Source organism: Phascolarctos cinereus, unplaced genomic scaffold (assembly GCF_003287225.1).
Source record: "Phascolarctos cinereus isolate Bilbo 61053 unplaced genomic scaffold, phaCin_HiC Scaffold_5;HRSCAF=322, whole genome shotgun sequence".
In the NCBI taxonomy this organism is placed as follows: Eukaryota; Metazoa; Chordata; class Mammalia; order Diprotodontia; family Phascolarctidae; genus Phascolarctos; species Phascolarctos cinereus.
The window spans coordinates 318,426,818-318,447,867 of NW_027555958.1; the positions used below are offsets into that span (position 1 = coordinate 318,426,818).

Consider the following 21,050-nt stretch of genomic DNA (forward strand, 5'->3'; position numbering starts at 1 on the left):
GCCTCAGAGAGAGCCCAAGGAAGGTCAGAAAGTCCCAGAGTGGTGATATTGAGAGTCCCAGGGATCCAAGTGACATAGAAATACTCAGACAGGGACAGATGTCCAAGGTTTCTGAGGTAACTAACACTTTGTACGAGATGCAGGAGAAGGCCCTGAAGATCTAGCATGCTGACCTTCAAAGATCTCTTGGTGGAGGTCACAACAGGGCAAAACAAAGCAATGTTGAACACTCCCCCTAAAAACACAGCAGGAAACAAAACCTGGACCAGATATAAAGGCATAATTCAAGAAGTAAAGCTGGGGAGAAGAGTAAAACAAAGAAAACAATCACCAGTATTTTAAAAAATCATTATAGATCTAGAGATCCTCCTGAAGAAGAAATTAATTCATGAAAATTATAAGCAGTGACTCAAAACAAAATATGGATTTTCCACAGGTACTACTATGTGTCTAACATGTAAGAAGCACTTCATAAATGCAAGTGTTGACTATTGTTAACTGACCAAGAAGTAATAAAGCAAGATTTTTTTAAAATAAGAAATGAAAGCTCAAGAAAAAAAATGGAAGAATAGCTTAGAAGAGAAAGTAGCAAATTTTAAGCAGATTTCATGAAAACCAGAATACACAAAAGAGAAATCAAGGACTCCATGAGAGAACAGGAACCAAAAAAAAAAAGGTGGAAAAAAAGGAAGAAAATGTAAGTTATGTGATATCAAAAACAATTGACCTGAAAAATAGGTCAAGGAGAAATAATGTATTATCACTGGACTTCCTGAAACTATGCTTTCTTTTTTAAAAGCCCACTTTCTTATCCAAACTGTCATTCTATTTCATTTTATTGGATTATTTAATCTATTCACATTTAAAGTGAGGAGAGGTAGGTTTCTATTTTCCTCCATTTTTCTCTAATAGCCTTTTCCTCAAAATTGAGATTTCTCAACTCTTCCTCCTCAGTAAACACATCACTATGTCTCTTCAGTTATTTTAGCTTAATACCTATTTTCTTTCCTATTTCCCCCCTCAAGCAATACCTCTACCCCAACAAATTCTGTTAAGCCTTTCCCTAGTTTTGGAGCTTTGATTATTAGTACCTTATACTATAAATCTGCACCTATAATCCTGCAAGATAGGTACTATTTTTAAACACATTTACAATTGAAGAAACTTAGGCAGAGGTTAAGTGACTTGCCCAAGGTTATACAGCCATTAAGCGCCTGAGGTTGGATTTGAACTCATGTCTTCCTGACTCCAAGCCCAGCACTCTATCCACTGTGCCACTTTGCTATTAGCTGTGAGGTTTAGACAAGGAAACTGTAACTCAGCAAGGTTAAATACTTGTTTCAGATTATTTGGCTTGTAAATGTTGAAGCCAGATTAGAACACCAGTCTTTCAATTACTAATCTCATGCATCTTCTGCTGAAGAAATACCTCCTTTTCTTGATAAAAACCCTGACCACTGAAACAATTCTAACCCTTTTTTCCTCTCTTTTTAAATCCCTCTCTTTGCCTCTTCACACATTCTCCTGTAGGTTCACTTCTTGAAGAAGGGGTTATTTTTCCTTTCATTGCGAGCCTTTCACATAATTAGACTACAGCATATATTTCTCTTCATCATATTCCTGTACTGAGTAATTTTTTTTCCTCTTCTTTTTCTTTTTGTCTTTAAAAAAAGTTATTTGTTAAATGAGATAACTCCCTGAGAGGCAGAGGGGGAGGAACACACTGGGGGAAACTATAATGACATTAAAAAACCAAAACCAAAATGCATCAATAAAAACTCTTTTTTTAGTCCGGATGACATATTTTAAGATATTATAAATGAAAACTTTCCATATCTACGAAAACAAGAGGGCAAAGTTAAGACAGAAAGAACTCACTGATCTACTCCTGAAAGAACACCACAAAGAAAAAGTCACAGAATGCCACAGTCAGATCCAGAGTTGCCATATTAACTATCAAGAAAGCAGTTCAAGTACCAAAGAACCACCGTCAGGATCACACAAGACCTACCAACTTCTCCTATAAATACACAGAGATCTGAGAATACAGTGTTCAAAAAGGCAAAACATATAGGCTTACAACGATGAATAATTTACTCTAAAAATCTTAGTATAATCCTATAGGGGAAAAAAGTTAACTTTTTTTTTAATTCCATAAATTAACCCATTTGTTGTTGGACTACGGGCTACAGATATTTGATAAGAAGATTTTACTGGTCTTTCAATTCCTTCAGTCTTCTGATGGCAGATTTGACTGTGACTGCAGAGATGGTATTGTAGGTCCACACACCACCAGCTATTATCTTCATACAGCATCCACAATGCTAGATACCCATAGCCGTCTCTTCATTTTGGTCTTGCCACAGAAGGAGCAAGTATACTTGGCATGCTGGCTAATTTCAATTTTCTTCATCATTTTTCTGAGGGATGCACCATAACGTGTTCCATATTTACCATCAATTCCAACCTTCTTGGTATGTTTAGCCATGTTGCCAGTTGCAGGGCTGGAGCTCAGAGAGGAAAAAGTGAACTTTTAATAGAAGAGAGAATTGTCAAGCATTACTAATGAAAAGATGAGTAGAACTTTGAAGTACAAACACAAAAGTCCAGAGAAACTTAGAAGGGTAGATTTATTTGAACAATTGGAAGAAGCCATAGACTGATTTAGAATTAACTTTCTAATGGGGGAAAGAAACAAATGTCCCATCAGAATTTTAATGTCTTCAAAGGGTGAAGAGAGAGTTAAATTTAAAAAAAAAAAAAACAACAACCCATGGATGCCATGGGGCTGGACTGGGTCTGTTCTTAGGGTTTTAAGAGAGAAAAAAGAAGGGAGGGAAAAAGGAGGAATACAATGATATATAAAAAGGAAGAAGAAAGGGATGCGATTTGCTATTTCTCATAATTAGAGTATGTGAAAAGAAGAATACACAAACTTGGAGAAAAGAGTAGGGGCCAGGAATCAGACAAGCCTCACTTACCTGAAATGGATAAAAGATGAGCAAGTATACACATACAGTTTGGTGGAGAAATATATTAGATGAAATAGAAAAACACACAGGTAGGGGGAAGAAGCTATTAAGAAGGATAATACTAGGAGGGAACAGTTGTAAATCAAACAAACTTCCTGATCCTTAAGGGAAAATAAAAAGGAAAAAAAAATAAACAAAGAACTGGAATCTAAGGGAGTTCCCATCACTAAAGAGCATCTGTAAAAACTATAATATATGACTATAATGCATTATTATCTCAATAAGAAACAACAACACAATTTCAGAAAATCCTGGGTAGTATGAACTGATTCAAGGGCTACAGCACTGTAAAGAAAAATAATTTACAAGACTTAAAAACTATGGTCAATGTATTGGTCAAACATTATCTTCAGAGTATCTAGGAAGGAATACATTACTCATTTCCTGACAGGGAGCAGACATTCTCTTTCTTTTTTTGGGGGGGGGTTAGGCAATGGGGTTACGTGACTTGCCCAAGGTCACATAGCTAGTAAGTGTTATATGTCTAAGGCTGGATTTGAACTCAGGTCTTCCTGAATCCAAGGCCAGTGCTCTATCCACTGCACCACCTATCTGCCCCTGGAGCAGACATTCTCAAGGTGCAGAAGGACACATGCATTTTTTCACATGGACCCTTTGTAGATTCAATTTGCTTCACAATGCTTACTTGTTACAAAGGATTTCCCTCCTCTTGTTTTTTAATAGTGGGGGAGATTTGAGGGGAAAGGAGGAACAAGAAACAGTGATATCAAAAAGAGGGGGCCATTGAAACTTTTTTTTTCAATAAATAGAAGGGAACAGAGGTTAAACAGGCCAGTTTTAAAAATAACATATGGAATTTATTATATACATTTTTTCTTATTTTATTTCATAATTTTATTCAACAATAAACATTGCTCTATGCAACTTGTTTCACCCTGGGTTTCCCTCTTTGCTCAGGTGTATTATGGGTCATGGTGTAGTAAGTGTAGTTTTGAGCAAGCTGAGTTAGATAGAGCTAGGATATTTCTACTGCTATTACAAATTAGGTATCCAAGTTTGAAGTGGAAATTTTGAGTTCCAGCTTCTGTTGCCATGACAGGGAGCTTTGTAAAGCTGGACAGTATTTTAAACTCATAAGTTTTTCTGGGCATAACATAACAAAGTGAATGGCAGGCAAGGGTTCAAGTGATCTCTGGGGATCAGTCTTTTAATCAAGATTATATTGGTTTAGTCCCTTTCTTTCTGGACAATGCAGTTTGTTAATTTTGGTTTCAAAGGTTGCATTCATTTACTTCTCTTTCTGTACTTAATTTTTCTGCAGATAATTATTGGTAATAGGGTTATTCTAGTAAATGTTTAACAACTGGCTCTCTTTCCTGCATGCTGATAAAATGCTTCCTGGCTCCTGGATCAATGCCGAGGCAGTTTTCAAGTTGTTTGGAGGGGAGTTTGGGAGGGCTTCAAAGTGTTCCTTCTTCACTCCGCCATCTTGGCCTTATTACATATTTAAAAAAAAATTCATTATGAAGTAGAGATTCAAGGTTTCATATACCATGCTGAATATATAGAAATGTTGTTTGGTTTGGGTTTTGTTGGTTTTTTTTTTTTGTATTAAGGCTCAAAATAATTTTTTTTTCTGAAAAAAAAAGAAAGAAAAAAAATTAACCTCTAAGCAATTCAGGCTACACAACATTGGGGAAACTAATTATGAAAATGTAAGAATTAAGTGATAAAAAAAATCCTGGAGTCAATCTTTAGAAAGGCAAGTCCCATTCAAAATAACTATAAAATATCTAAAATATCTGGAAGTCAATCTACCAATGTTCATTTTATAATGCGTAGAAACAATTATACAACTCTTTTAAAAGAAATTAAAAAAAAAAACTTAAATAACTGGAAGCATATTCCACACTCCTGGCTAAGCGATGCTGATGATACAATAAAAATGACAACGTTATTGAAGTTAATATACAGATTTAGTACTATACAATCAAACTACCAAAGAGATAATTTATAAAGCTTTGCAAAATAATAATAAGTTCATTTGGTGGAACAAATGATCTAGCAAACAAAAGATTTAGCAAATCAAAGGGAACACTAAAAAGGCTGAAATAAAGAGGGAATACCACTTAATGCTACAAGCTGTATTATAAAGCAACAATCATCAAAACAATTTGGTAATGGTTAAAAAGAAAGAAGTTCAAATGAATGCCATAAAGAATTCAAAAGGAACTCAAGAATTCAGTGTTCAGTAAATCTAAAACAAAAATTACCTAAGAAAATATGACAAAAACCAATATTTACATGGTATACTGTACATGTATATATATATGTATGCATATGTGCATGTGTATATGTATATGTATATGCATATAATCTGATTTGATCCTCACAGCAACCCTATGAGGGAAGAATGCCATATTTTACAAGAATTGTAGGATAATTGGAAAGCAATCTGTTGGACAACATTTTATGCTACATTCTATAGCAAACTCAAAAAGAATATGTGGCCTAAATATTGTAGAACATACTATAAAAAAAACTAGAAGAGGAGCAGATACAAGGACAGAGGATGAATTCTTAATTAGCCAAGGATTAGAGGCATTTACAAGAGATGAAACATATAGTTTTGATTACATATGATTAAACAGCTTTTCTATGAACAAAATTAATGCAAATAGGATAATGAGTAGCAGTAGACTAGAAAAGTATCTTTGAATCAAATATCAAATATTTCTGAGATAGGTCTGAAATCCTGTATTTACAGACAAATAACAGAAATAAATAAGACCAAAAGACCTTCCCAATTAAGTCAGGGGTGGGGAACCTGTGTCCTTGAGAGGCCACATGTGTCCCTCTAGGTCTTCAAGTGTGGCCCTTTGACTGAATCCAAACTTCACAGAACAAATCCCCTTAATTGAAAGCATATGCTCTGTAAAACTTGGACTCAGTCAAAAGGTTGCACCAAAAGATCTAGAAGGCCATATGCGGCCTTAACAGCCCCACGTTTTCTACCCCTGAGATAAGTGGTCAAAGAAAATGAACAAATACAATTCCAAAGAAGTTAGCAAGTCAATAGGCATTTAAGTGCCTACATCTGAAAGAATACTAGAAAAGTGAATTAAAATAAACCTGAGATTTCATTTCACACCCAGGGAATTGGCAAAGATGACAAAACATGGAAAATCAATGTTGGAGGGGTTGTGGAAAGATAATGAACTGCTGGCTGATCTCTGAACTGGGCAAAGAAAATGAAGAACATGTCCATATCTCAAAGTCATGAAACAGAATCGTAGAATTTGAGAATTAGAGACTTTAGACGTCATGTGTTCCAATCACTATATAAAAGCTATCCCCAATATAACATCCTCATCAAATATTGATCCTCTGTCTGAGATCTCCAAAAGGTAGGAAATCAGTGCCTCTCAAGGCAGGCCACTCCAGTTTGGGTCAATTCTAACCGTTAACAGAAAAATTTTCCTGACGTCAAGCCTAAATTTGCTTCTTTGTTCTACCCATTGTTCCTGGTTTGACCCTCTGGGACCAAATAGATGCGCATTGATTGAGAAATGCTAAACAATTATGATATATGAATAAAAGAGAATATCACTGTGCTATAAGAAATGATGAATATGAATAAAATAAGAATTTACATAGTGCTTTAATGTTTACAAAGCACTTTTACATGTATTTTATCCAATTTTATCCTTAGAATAATGCTAAGATAGGGGTTATTATTATCCTCAAAGGAAACTGAAGCTTGCCCAGGCTCACAGAGCTAAAGAATTAGTGTCTAGGGCAGGATTTGAACTTAGATCTTCCAGAATTCAAGTTCAGCATTCTTTCTACTGAACCTTTAGCATATCTGGGAGGGAAGAAGGCAAGAAAAGAGGGAAGAAGGGAAGGAAAGAGGGAGGAAAAGAGGAAGGGAGGGATGAAAGAAGGAAGGAAATAAAGACAGAAGCTATTATTAAGTTCCTACTTTGTGCTAGACACTGTGCTGAGCACTTTTTTTTATAAATATTTTCTAATTTTATCCTCTACAATCCCCACTTGGGGATATTGCTATCCCCATTTTACAGTTGAAGAAACTGAGGCAGAAATTAAGTGACTTGCCCAGGGTCACACAGCTGGTGTTTGGGACCAGATTTAAACATATCTTCCTGACCAGTGCTCTAGCTAGACTGTGCCACCTAGTCATCCCTATATGCTCTATACAGAGAAGCACAGAAAGACTTTATAATGACTACCTGGTTGGCCCCAAAGAAGGAATATGAGAAGACACCTTTTACCACTTCTCTGCATAAGTATGGGATCATTGGTGTAAATAACAGCTTTTAACATTAGTCTCTTTCAATGAGTTGGCTTCATTTTGCTGAACTTTTTTCCTTCCTCCTTTATTTTTATTATAAGGGATGGTTCTCTGTGATGGGATAAGAGAGGAATACAGTAGAAAATATAAGTTATGTAAAAATCAAAAATTTATTTTTAAAAAGTATAAGATCTACAGAGGGTATGATGTTGCCTAACATGGCAATCTCCATGCTCTGAGGCTAGATTGCCAGGACTGCAAGGACCTCCAAAAACCACAACTTTCACCAATGTGTAAATTCAAACCAAGAGACACTTCAAGTCCTCAGACTTGCTAGGTGGTTTTGTTCTGAGTGATAGTATACTATAGCAGATAGGGTAGCAGATTTGGAGTCATGAAGAATTGGGTTCAAATTCTGCCTCCAACACATTAGCTATGTGATTCTGTGCATATCACTAACATCACTAGGCCTCAGTTTCCTCATCTACATAGGGAGAGGGCTGGACTTGAAGGCCTGTGAAGTCTTTTCAAGTGAACTTAATCTTTTCAATGTGATAGAGTAGGGAATCCAGGCCTAGGTAGAATAGAGTTACCAAGGAAGCCAAGGCCTGATTCACTAGACGTGACTCAAAGTAGTCAGGAACAACATGCTTTCACCTGAGAAGTACTCAAAATAACATCATCAGTCTTCCTGAGGATAATCTGAACTTTAACTCATACTGATACAGTGTTAAGGGCAGAGACCTGAAAGAGGCACCACTGTTTGAATGCACTACTACCCATCACTACACTGGCATCACTTTCCACTGTGAAGGATAACTAGCTTAGGAACGTGCAAATGGCCAAGGAAAAAGAGCATAGATCCCCAGTAAAGGAACAAGTGTAGAATTATCTGATATATTGAAATAGGCTTGCTCTCTATGCCTTATTTTCATCAGTCTCCATATGCTGGTCGATCCAATATAAAGCAGGGAATAATCATTTTGCTTCCATCAATACCAAAAATAATATGAAAACAATGTCACAACATAAAATTCTGGGCCTCCAATCAAAAGTAAGGCCATTCTTTATCTTTTTTTCACTGAAAAGTAAACAGAGCCAAAACATCAAGGAGCAAGTGTTTAGTTATTTCTAACTTCCCTACAATGAAAGGGACACCTTGGCTGTATTTACTCACAGGTACAGAAGTGTTTTGATAGCATTAGAAAGAGGCACTTTGAATACAATTTGCTGTAACTGGTATTTTTGCTTTCAATAAAATTGGAAAACTGGTCACATTTCTACCTTCTTATGTATTAGGAATAAGAATATTAGAATTAGAAGTAGAATAAGTAATCTGGGTACAGAAAAATGTCCAGGGTTTCTCAGATAATAAGCCCTGACATGCGCTCACACTCTTCCAGTAAACCCAATGATTTCCAAACATTCCTTTTCCATCTACCAAAAACCATATGCTACTACTCTAATTCAGAGGCCTAGAGCTTCAAAAGCACTATTCCAACACACAGGCATTGGATAAGTATAGATCAATGGAAAAAGTCAGTGTGGGCAGTTCATTTATGGAGCAATCTGGAGCCAGATTTTGTTTTTCAAATCTCAGCATTCTTGTGGAAGTAGACCATGCTTAAGCAGGCAAGAGCTAAAAATGACCAAATAAACACTGTGTTTTTGTTATTGTTTTTTTATATGCTGAAAACAAAACAATAAACGAACTTCAGGGCTGACCTCTGCATGTTAGTAAATTATTACAGCCTTACTCTTGACCTCAAATAATTTCTGCCCTACATTAAGGCAATGGATGTTTGACTATAATCAGACTGGCACTTTGATAATGCCAACCTGGGATTTACCAGGATCCAATATAAACGAATTTCTAATACTTTGTTACAAAGTCAACTCACTATGTGAATTGTTAAAATTATAGGTAAAATTGCCCATTATGCTTTCTACTGGATTTTATATTTTTAAAATCTTTCTGCACATTACCCCTCAATCACTGAATATAGATTTTTTTAATGGCAAGGAAGTGTTGCATTTAAGAGTAAGGAATACCTAACTATATAACTTTGGATGCTGGTGGAAGAGATAATACAGTGTTAACAATCCGCTAATTTGGCAAATTATTTCATAAGTAACCATAAGGTACCTCTGGAGTATTCATCTCCTTTAATACAATAGAGAATATATGGATTAATGTTGATATGTCTGGACATATGGATTTGAATCCTGGCTCCACTGATTTACCACCAGACATAGAGAAATTTAAACTTCTCAGAGTCACAGATTTTTTTCTCCTGAAGGAATGAAGGCATGGCCTCACATCTCAAAAATTAACCACAATGGGGTTATTCCTTCTAGGACTCTTTTTAAGAGAAATAGTTCAGGAATATGTACTAAAGGGGATGCCGAACATACTATAAAATGGTGGTAAATATGCTTTGAACAGGACATACTTATTGGCCAAAAGGCAAGAGTAGTCACCAACCTTGGCCAAGTTCTCTTAATCTTCCTGGGCCTCAGGTGTGAAAGGCTATGACTTGAGCTCCAAGGTCCCTTCCAGCTCTAAGTTAACAATCCTTAATCTATGATTCCATGACTGTTCTTTCTCTAGACAACCATGTCATTTACATAGTATTTGGAAGTTCCATTCAGGACTAGGAGGTATTCTTAGATACTCAGAATCAATTAAACTCCCTACTAATTAGAGTTGCAACATCCTGACTACACAAGAGATTTAGGTGTTGCTCTGAAAACAATTTATTGGACAAGCACTTATTAAGTGCCTATTATATGCCAGTGATGAAACAACACAGCATATTGTAACTCACTTCCAGATAAACCAGCTTTTTAAATAAAATGAAAAGCTCATCTGACATGCAAATAAAAATAACAACAACATATACAGGCTTGATACCTCTTACATAAAAGAATCCAGTGCTTGCTAACCCACATCTAAAAATGCTTCTCTATTCCAAAAACAGCAATGGGAAAATCTCTTTGGTCACGGTTTGCTCATGCCTTTTCTTTCCCTGTGTATCTTGAACTCTCTGTCATAAATTCTATTGCCTGCAACAGTGGACACCATTGAGGGCACAGCTGATGGACTGCAGACTCCCCTGACACTTGAACTCTGTTAACTCACTGCTTGACTACGGCAGATGTTCAGGGGCTGCTCTGCACCTCATCCCAGTCTAGTTCCTGCTATTCTCCATGAATACATAAAAAAGCCTGTCCCAACCTAGTCACCGCTGCTCTCCAAGGAAAAAAATTGTTAAAAGCCAACAACAGCAAAGTAATTTGATTCTAAAAAATAAAAGGCGACAAGGATGATGTGAACTATAGGAGATGAGGCCGTCAAACAAACTAATATCTACTTTAAAAGAACTCAAATGTTTTCCATTTTTGGAATAGAAGAGGATTTACAGGTCATCTTTGTAGTGGGCAACAAATAGGAATATTTGAATGGCCCATGATTTGGGGAGAGGGGACAATCCTCACTGCAAAATGGGCTTTTCTTAAGTAGAGGAATACAGTAAAAGCTCTAAGGAGCAGAGATCCCTCTAGTAAGAGCTAAAGTTCTTAGGGGAAAGTCTGAAACAAACAATGCTAGTGCAGCATTACTCAGTCCTCTAGGTTATTTAGGGGAACAACATTCCTTTTTCCAGCAAAAGAGAAATTTGTGAGCTGGATGACATCATGCTGCCTTGAATGAAACAGCTTGGGCTCAAAGTTCACCCAAAGGCCAACAGTGATAAACCCTCAGCTGAGGCCAAACTTCAATATATTTTTGGTATTTATTAAAAACAGAATTTATATACCAGCCATATAAGAAAGGGGTCTAACCAAACTCTGTTTCTGATCAGAATGGATCTAAGTAAGAAATCCTGCTTTGGAATTTAGTTTCTCACTAGAAAAGGCAGGCAGAAGCTTACCTTTAAAAGAGAAAGAGGAGGGAATGGGGGAAGGGGAAGATTAACAATAAAAAAAATCTTACAATTTGAATAAGTTTGGAGAGTTCCTTTACATTAAAAAACAAAAACCTAACACTGCATATTAGGTGAATGGGATTACATTTTCTTACTGAAGTCTGGATGGAATTTGTCATTTATAAATATCTGAAAAGTTTTGCTCAATGGAACACATGCCTGGGTTTCAGAAAGAGTGAAATTCCAGGGCTGTTACCTTACTAACACTGCTAGGCGAGTCTGTGGATCCATGCCTATCACTGCCCAACAACATTTAGGGTGTTAGTGATTAGAAAGGGGGAACAACCTGCCTACAATTCTATATTTGACTGATCAATGGTCTTCCTTGCACCCTGACCCTGGGGTATAATAGATGGTCTCTAATTAATTATTAAAGTTTTCTAACAGTCAGTCATTGCACATATCTGGTTTCACTTTGCTCTTATTCCTCATTCCCAGCAGAACAGTCACAGACAATATATAATTAGAAAAGGGACATCTCCTCATTGCCTGCAAGATAATAGCCTTCAGTTAGTGACTGACAAGACTGGGTACATCTCCAATCCCCTCCCCCAACCCAACCTCCAACTACTGAAAGAAATCTATAGTATTTCCATGGCAAATACATTGAATCCCAGGCAGAATCATCTGTGGGATACACCGATTGCCCTCTGAGGAGGAGTGGGTAGCATTTAGCTTTAGGAGAAGCTAAGAGCACTGAGATTGGATAGGGCTCTCAAGGTGACCTGAAGTCACCTGTGAGTCATAAGATGGGAAGAACAAACTTTGTTGGCTTTATGCATGCAATCAGCCAGCTCATGTTGGGTAAAGAAGTTTCTTTCCTTAAGAAAAAAAAATATCAAGTGGATATTTTTCTGAAGATTGTGAAGTCATTTTGGTCAATAATGGCTTGACACAGAAAATTGCTGATATAGTACATTATCTAGGACTTATACAGGTTGTGAGAGACCTCTCCAAAAGACACTTAAAATTCTACTAGGTGGAATTTATTTATGCTGAGGTGCTCATCTACAGACTTCATGCCTCTGAAGGCAAAACTATTAGTTGGTACAAATCTATTGAATTATATATCAAAAGCAGAAGTTATCATAACAACCTAGCATAATGATTACAATAATTTCAGATTTTTTTATATAGGGCTGACTCTGACCTGACAGGGCCTAGGCATGGACCTTGGGTCAGTCCCTTACTACCTGTGGCTTAATCATTTATACAATGGAGTTGGGTCAGATGATTGGGAGGTTCCTTTCAGCTCTAGATTAGTGATCTTTCTCTAGAGTCTTTCTGCCTCATCAGGGTACAGAGGTAGCTCTGGGTTCTCATAATCAATACCAGTGGAGTGTAAGCTCTGCTAAGTCCAATACATCTGTAAAAGTCTGGTGATAGACTGAACATCTGTGGTCCAAGGACCAGCATGACTAAGTCTGCAAAAGTTAATAGCTCAGATGACTGCAAGATGATGAATATTTTGGCCAAAGCAACTCTCGAAGACAATTTACTAAGCAAAGAGAAGTTGGGATCAATCAATGAACAAGTACTTACGAAGTGCTCAGCACACTGTCCAGCACAGGCACAAAAAAAAGACCAATCTCTATTCAAAATAAGCTATATTCTAATTGGGGAGACAGTAAGTATATACATAGTATAAATATAAAGTAAAAATAAATATATACAAAGCAGTTAAATTTTAGTCAGGGAAGGGGGAGACACTAACAGATAAGGGGATGAGCAGATAAGGAAAGTTTTCAAACAGAAATTTATACCTTTCCTTAAATGAAGACAGGGTAGGCTCTAAGAGGCAGAAGGAAGGAGGGAGTACATTCCAGGATGAAGGATAGCCAGTGCAAAGGAATGGAGATGGGAGATGGTGTGTCTTGTTTACGGAACAGAGAGGAGGCCAATTGGTCTGGATCACAGTGTGTGAGGGGAGGAATGAGATCAGAAAGATAGGTTGGGACCAAGCTGTGTTACGTTTTAAAAGCTAAAGAGAGGAGTTTATGTTTTAGCATAGCAGCAATCTGAATTAGTGGAAGATGAGTTCACATTGATGAAATTGTAACCCCCTTAAATACAATTATAATAATATACATTATATAGTATCTTAACGGTTTATAAAGCATTTTCATTGCAATCACCCTTGATTATTGAAGAATGGCTCTTGGTCTCACATGTTTGTGTTAATTCCCTATATATCTTAGACACAGGACTTCCACAAGAGATATCTGATGCAAAGATTTTTTTTCTCATTTGACAGTTTTTCTTCTTACAACAACCCTTTAAGTTAGTACAATTGTCAGTCCCATTTTACAGACATTGAGATTGACACACAGTGACATTCAGTGTTTGAATACACCATTTTTTCTTCTATTGTGTTATCAGGAGGTTTCCAAAATGGATCAGAAATAAAGAGGTCAAACAGAGACATATGACACATAGGCAGATTTTAGAGAAATACTGCAATGCGCAAGGCAGCCAAATCCAGGAATCAGTATAGGCCTTTTGCTCAGAGGATCTACCATCTGCTAGAAGTCAAGTACTGACAACAACCTTCATTTTATGAAGTATCAGAATTTATAATCCTCCAACTGTGGTAACTGTTGGGACCTAAAGAAATACTGTACTTGGGTTGCTAAACACTAGATGCATTTCTTCTCAGTGTTTATTCAAAATAATTATAAGAACAACTGATGTGAAAATATCACTTTAACATTTAAAAAAATCTTACATATATCTTATTTGAGTCTTACAATAACCTTTTAAAAGGTAAGTATTACAGGTATTGTTATGCCTGGTTTACAGATGACACAAGTGAAGCTCAAAGAAGAAGCATTTCATAAGTTTTTCTTGTTATCATTTATTTTTATATCAGCTGTCCCTTCCAGAACCACCCCTTATTTTTCACCTTTATTTGCCTCTCCTCTAATTACATTGCTCAAAGATCCTTAAGCGTATATACTCTCCCCTCTCTGTCCATTATTTATAAAGAATAAAAAAATGAGAGGGAAAAGATCAGCAAAGGAAATATATTTATAATATATTGAAAAAGTCTGAGATTATACGCAAAATTCCACATCCCTAGTCTCCTACCTCTGCAAATAAAATTAATTCATTTGAACAGAAAGGGGGATTAAGTGAAGGGGAAGGTACATGGAGCTAAGAGTTATTGTATTGGGGCCTCTGAATGCTAATTCATTCACTGAGGCAATTTGGAAAGCTATTCTTTTAGGTCACGGAAGGACCAATTAAAAGCATGGACAGGGTAGATTAAAACACACCTGGAAACCCAAGTATTAAGACCTTGGTAATTCCTTACATTAACTTCTTCTCCTACCACCACTGAACTAGCAAGATGACCAAGGAATCTTCCTTGTTTTCTAGAAAAAGATGATGTCTCTTATGGGGAACAATGAAATGGAGTATTCCTAGCTGCACTTCTCCACTATTTTCCTCCCGGTCCCAGCTACTGTCAATGTTTCAGAAGGTCTGTGTTTCCCCAAAATCTAATCCAGTGGTGTTTAGTGGATTGTCTTTACTCCTTCAGTGATAGAGTAGAACAGCATTGTCATGATGGTTCTCAGACTTTGGCTTTAGAGAATGGGGAAATGCACAGAATTCAGATAAACCATGATCCCTCTTTGGACCTGAAGGGCTCTGAGTAGCCAGCTAATGAGCCTACTGGATAAAACAGCAATGCTAAAAGCAACTATTTACTTGAGAACTGGTTTTTGTTTGTTTGTTTTTGGTTGTTTTTTTTTTTTTGGCTAGGCAATGGGGTTAAGTGACTTGCCCAGAGTCACACAGCTAGTGAGTATTATGTGTCTGAGGCTGGATTTGAACTCAGGTCCTCCTGAATCCAGGGCCGGTGCAATATCCACTGAACCACCTAGCTGCCCCAAGAACTGGTTTTAAAGAGATTCATGCCAGACTTTTATCTTATGGAAATCTATTCTAGCCCCTATTAGAGTTCTGCTGGTACATCTCTTAGACAAGACAACCTAGTATATGAAGTAGTAAACAAAAAGCCTTGAGTAAATAACAATGTGTTCACTTGCTGGATCATTAGAGCACACAGCCTGGCTTAGAAGATTTAAGAATTATGTTAGGAGTTCAGGTAATGAATAAAATTAAAGTTATGTTTTGTCACGAAGAAACTTGATGACCAACAGTAAAGGAAGGGAAGGGAATAAGCATTTATTAAGTACCTACTGTGTGACAGGCACCATACTAAGTGCTTTTACAAATATTGCCTCATTTGATCCTCAACAACTCTGGAAAGTATTTGTTATAATTATTCTCATTTTAGAGCTATAGAAATCGAGATACAGGTTAAGTAGCTTACCCAGGGTCACACAGCTATTAAGTGTTTGAATTCAGATTTGAACTTGAGATTTTCTTGAATAGGCCCAGCTCTCTACCTACTGTACCACCTAGCTCCATGGCAGTGTGGAGGAACGAGCCTCTGGGATCTAGGAAATTCACAGTCCAGCCAAAGCAACGAGAGCAAACCTTTACTTATGTCTAAATAAATAGATACAATAAATTTACAGTCAGCCCTGGGGTGACAGACTTTCCCTATCTTATTCTTCAATCTCCTTTGCCCCTTCAATTAATTATAACACACAAAGATCTCAAAGACCTGGGAACAGAAAGGACAGATAATTTCTTGCCTCACCACCAATCACTAGATTAGTAGTGCTGGTATTAAAGACCGCCAGTAGTCATGACTGGCATCCATCTGGGTTAGGACCTTTCCTTCATGAAAAAGAAAGGCTAGAAGCTATCCTGTTTTCTACACCCCCTCAAGCTGATCTAACATCGAAGGCAGCACACTATCGGCTACTGGAGTTTCAATTCGAGAATGCAAACCCCCTAATTTGTAGCCTCTTCTACCTGCTAAGGACTCATAAGCTGTAAACAGTCTTCAGTGAAAACTCATACATATACTAAAGTTTTATATGTGGGTACTCTTCTCTGTCCTACCGTATAAAATGATTTATGACCAAAAAACACTCATTTAGACAGGCATTTTCTCCTAATTGGTAGGGAAAAATGAAGAGAAGGGATTAATCACCTGTTCTTTTCATTAAAACCTAGGGGCCTAAAATAACACTCATTTATCTGCTAGCCTCTGGATGTTGTTGTTTATGATGCCCGCCAGTAAATCTCTATAATCATTCTTGGACCTGCTTTCTCCATCATCGATGGTTCACAGTTTTTCACCCTTTAGTTCTTTGACAATGGCATAGTTTGGAAGTATGGAATTTTTAAGCCCTGAGCTTGGCAATCAAAAAAAAAAAGAGGAGAAAAGAGGTGGCCCTCCATATATAAAATGGTACCTTAACGTCTGGAGAAAATTAATTCAGCTGCCTCTGTACTTCATTTATTCCCATGGATTGTGCATGCAGTAAAGCTGTCATAGATCAGAGACAATTATCTGCAAACTTTCACTCATCCTTGTAGGAAGCAAGCTCTTCATGGTAGAGAAAAGGAATTTATTTAGAGAATTAGAAACATAATTATACATCTTTTAAAATATTAAGCATCTTCACTGATCCACATAGCTTAAAATCTCACTTCTACATAAAACTCATGGTAAAAGCACAGACATCTTAGAGAAAAGAAAAAAGGAGAATAAAGGAACAGCAAACAGCTGAGAAGTAAGGAAGAAGAGGAAAGAAAGGGTGACTAGAGAAGTGACGAAAAGGGAAAGAGAGTCAAGGAGAGAATGGTGGCAGAATATGATCCCACAATCACTCTAGGGTTCCAATAGCACCAGTAGCTCTGATATTTCTCCTGCTTATAGAGAAGGAGCAGGGCAGTAGAGTTAAATGAATGGTCTAGAGCTGGGGTGGAGACTCTTTTCTGAGCTCGTTTAGACTCCACAAAGTAGAATTTGGTCCCATGAATAAACGAGACATCTGCAAAATTACAGAACATAATTTTTAATTCATTATAGTTATCTAGCTGCCAGATAAGGCAGTGATGCAATTTGGTTTTAATGACTCAATGTTACCATGAAGAAAACTGCTACCACAACATAGACAATTAATTGCCTTGGGGCTATCTAACATGACAGTTTAAGAGCAGAGTATGGTTCCCCTAATTTGTACCCAAATCAGGAACCATTCCATTTTATTATGGGAATAACTTGGATTTAAAAAGAGATCAGTGAAAAGACTGAAAAAATGTCACCATAGGAATACAATACTATGTCACCTAATGAAGAACATCACACTTTTTTGGATGATGGGTTACTATGTTCACACTGGTTACTATATCCACGATTAATCAACAAGAATTTATTCAGTGCCTACCATGTGCTGGGCACTATGTTAGGTTCTGGCAATACAAAAACACAAACATAAGTTTCTGCCCTTAAGGAACCTACATTTTAAAGGAGCATACAACATGTACATAAGTGTACACAAAATACATACAAAAAATACACACAAAAAATACACAAGGTAATTTTGTATGGGAGAGTGCTAGCTTCTAGGGGGCCAGTGTGGATCAGGAAAAGCATCTTACAGAAGATGGTGCTTAAGCAGAATTTTAAGCAGCTGTGAGGAGGAAGTGTATCTAGTAATGGAGGAAAGTAATTGCAAAGGCACAAAGACAGAGAAAGTGTCATATGTGATGAAAACTAAGAAGGACAGATTACCTGGACCATAGAGTAGTGTAGCAGAAGCAACGTCTAATAAGGCTGGAAAGGTAGGGGGATGGGGCTAGATGAGAAGGCCTTTAATAACCAAAAAGGAGATTAATTATATTTGATTCTAGAAGCAATAGGGAGTCGTTAGAGTTTATTGGATAGAAGTGACATGGTTAGAAATGCACTTTAGGAAATCACTTCAGCAACTGCACAGAAGAAGGATTACAGTGGGAAGAGACTTACAGAGAAGAGGGAGAACAATTAAGAGGTAATAAGGCCCTATGTAGGATGGTAGACATGGAGTAGAGAGAAGGTGATAGACCGGAGGAAAAAGTGATAAGATTGATTTTTTTCCCCAGGGCATACAGCACAAGGTTCCACCACTACCTGACGTAGTTCTAAAAATACCAATTATGGCAATAAGATAAGAAAGTCAAATCAATAAAATAAGCATAAGCAAAAAGAAAGGGTAATGGCAGATTTTGGCGAACTGAAAATATTTAAAAGAAGGAAATGTTGAGAACTCTGATCAACATGATGACAAGCCATAGTTTCTGAGGATTCACGATGAAACATGCTGCTCACTTCCTAACAGAAAAGTTTAAAAGAGAAATGAGGATTATAAGAGGAAAATTTATGTCCTACACAACAAAAATAATGAGCAGAATAGAAAAACTTGCATCTGCAATGGCAAGCCTCACCAACAACACAAGAAAACACAACAGATTGGAAGTGAAAATACACAGAAGTGAAAACAAAATATGCTCACTAATCAAACAAAAAATACAGGTCTTGAAGACAAGATGGATAAGTATATAATAGGTCTCCCAGAAGAACATGACAAGACAAAAAAAACCTTAACACCATAATGAAGGAAATAATAGAAGAGAACTGTCTGGAACTTTTGAACACAGAAAATGAAATTCCCATTGAAAGAATTCACAGATCATCCCCAGGGGTGGGAGAAGGCTGCAAACTGTAAGACATATAAAGGTTAAATTTAAAAAATTCAATTTAGATACAAATTCTACACATCATCAGAAGAAATACCTTCAAACACAAAATAAAGAACATCTGAATTGGGCAAGACTATCTCATATCCACTAGAAAAAAAGAAGGCAGGAATGGAATAACTGTGTTCCAAAGAGCAACAAAGCTCAGGATACGGCCCAGGGTGACACCCCACAAATATGAACATAACCATACAGGAAAAAAGATGTACATTCAACAATAAAGACAAATTTGAAACATTTTCAGAAAAAAACAAGAATTGACTAGCTTATTTGCCATTCTAATACCTCAATCAAGAGAAATACAGGAAGAGTAAATAAATTGAAGTATAAGAAGTAGAACAGGCCAGGACAGTAGCAGTAATAGAGAGACAACAGAGATGATGCTCCAGCCCCTTAACTTTGCTCTCTGTGTGTCTCTCTACTTCACGTATTTCTTGTAAACAACATATTGTAGGATTTTGTTTTTTAATCCACACTGCTATCTGCTTCCGTTTCATAGAAGAGTTCATCCCATTCACATTCACAGTTATGATTAGTCTGTATTTCCCTCCATCCTATTTTTCCAATCCTGTTTGTTCCCTTTCTCCTTTCAACCTTTCCCTTCTCACCAATGTTTTGCCTTTGTCTGCCAACTACTCTAATCAGCCCTTCCTTCGGTCAGTCTCACCACCTTACTTAATATCTTCACCTCCTGCTTCCTTATAGGAAATCTGATTGTGTACTATATTCCCTCTTTGAACCAATTCAATACTGTAATTTGAGCCAATATTGTAAGTGATGTTCACTGCCATTCTCCCATTTTCCCCTTCATTGTACTACGTCTTTCACACCTCTTCAAGTGAAATAATTTACCCTGTTGCACCTTTTCCTTCCCTCTGCTCCCAGTGTAATTTTCTTTCTCATCCCTTAATAAATTTTACGTCATCTCCCTAAAAAAAAAAAAAGAAGTGATAAGATTTGTCGGCTAACTGAACACGTGAAGTGAGGCACAGGGGGAAATGGAGTATTAATGATGAAGTAGGGCATGAAGAGAAGCCCTAAACAAAAATAGGGAAATTCAGACAAACAACAGGGTTAAAGGGAAAAGAATGAGTTCTGTTCTGAATATATTGAGTTTGAGACATCTATGGGATACCCAGCTATAAAAGTCCAAAAGGTATTTGGAAATGTGTGACTAGAAGTCAGGAGAGAGACTTTATCTAGACATATGCAGATTTGGATATCTGTAGTCAGAAAAAGAAAGTCACTGGGATTGACAAGGTCAGGCCACTTAGACACTCTGAACCTCAAGCTGCTTGTTGGAGAGACTGGTCTAAATCAGAGATTCTTAACTTCGGAATCACTGAATAAATTTTATGGGGTTTCTGAAGTAGGAAAAAATTATATTTTTATTTTCACTGACCTGGGTATGTAGGCTGTACTAGACTACCTCATTCCTCATTGGTATCACCTAGCCTAGGGTAACTCTCTCCCTTTGACTGGAGAGGGTAGAGGGTCTGGAGGAGAGAACTCTTTCCACATCCCCCTTTGAAGGAGGCTGCCTAGGTGAGCAATCTCTTCCTTTTCCCACCCTGTTGCACTCCTCTGAACTTCATCATGCCTCCATACCTTAAGTCACTTTTCAGACTTTTTTAATGTGTTGTCCATTAGATTGTGAGCTCCTTAAGGGCCAGGACTGTCTTTTACCTTTTTTTTTTAAATACATATTTCCAGTGCTTAGGACAGTGTCCAGTACATAGTAGGCTCCTAATAAATGTGTATTGACTGAAAAAGAGGTCTAAGATTCATAGAAGTTTAAGGATCCCTAGTCTAGATGATTCCTAAGTTCTTTTGTGGCTCTAACTATTATGATCCTATGAAGATCACAGAGGTTCAACCACTTGCCAAAGGTCACACAGCTCATAGCTGAGAGAGCTGAATGAAGCTTGGTTCCAGATTTTCTGACTGAGTCTGGCACTCTTTATAACATTGCATGATAGCTATGTTACCAAAGATATTACTACAAGAACCTTAATCAATAACCCTGCATAAGTTTTTCTCCCCAGATCAAAGTAAAGCTATTTCTTTACGCTCACTGAAGGTATGGGCAGACGC

General features: G+C 37.1%; 1 protein-coding gene and 1 pseudogene across 1 annotated transcript in view; both read right to left on the reverse strand.

The window, feature by feature from the left end:
• The window catches only part of BCAS3 (BCAS3 microtubule associated cell migration factor), a 766,782-nt gene that overhangs the window by 367,152 nt on the left and 378,580 nt on the right, over positions 1-21,050 (reverse strand).
• Positions 2,189-2,488, reverse strand: LOC110212037 (large ribosomal subunit protein eL43 pseudogene; annotated as a pseudogene).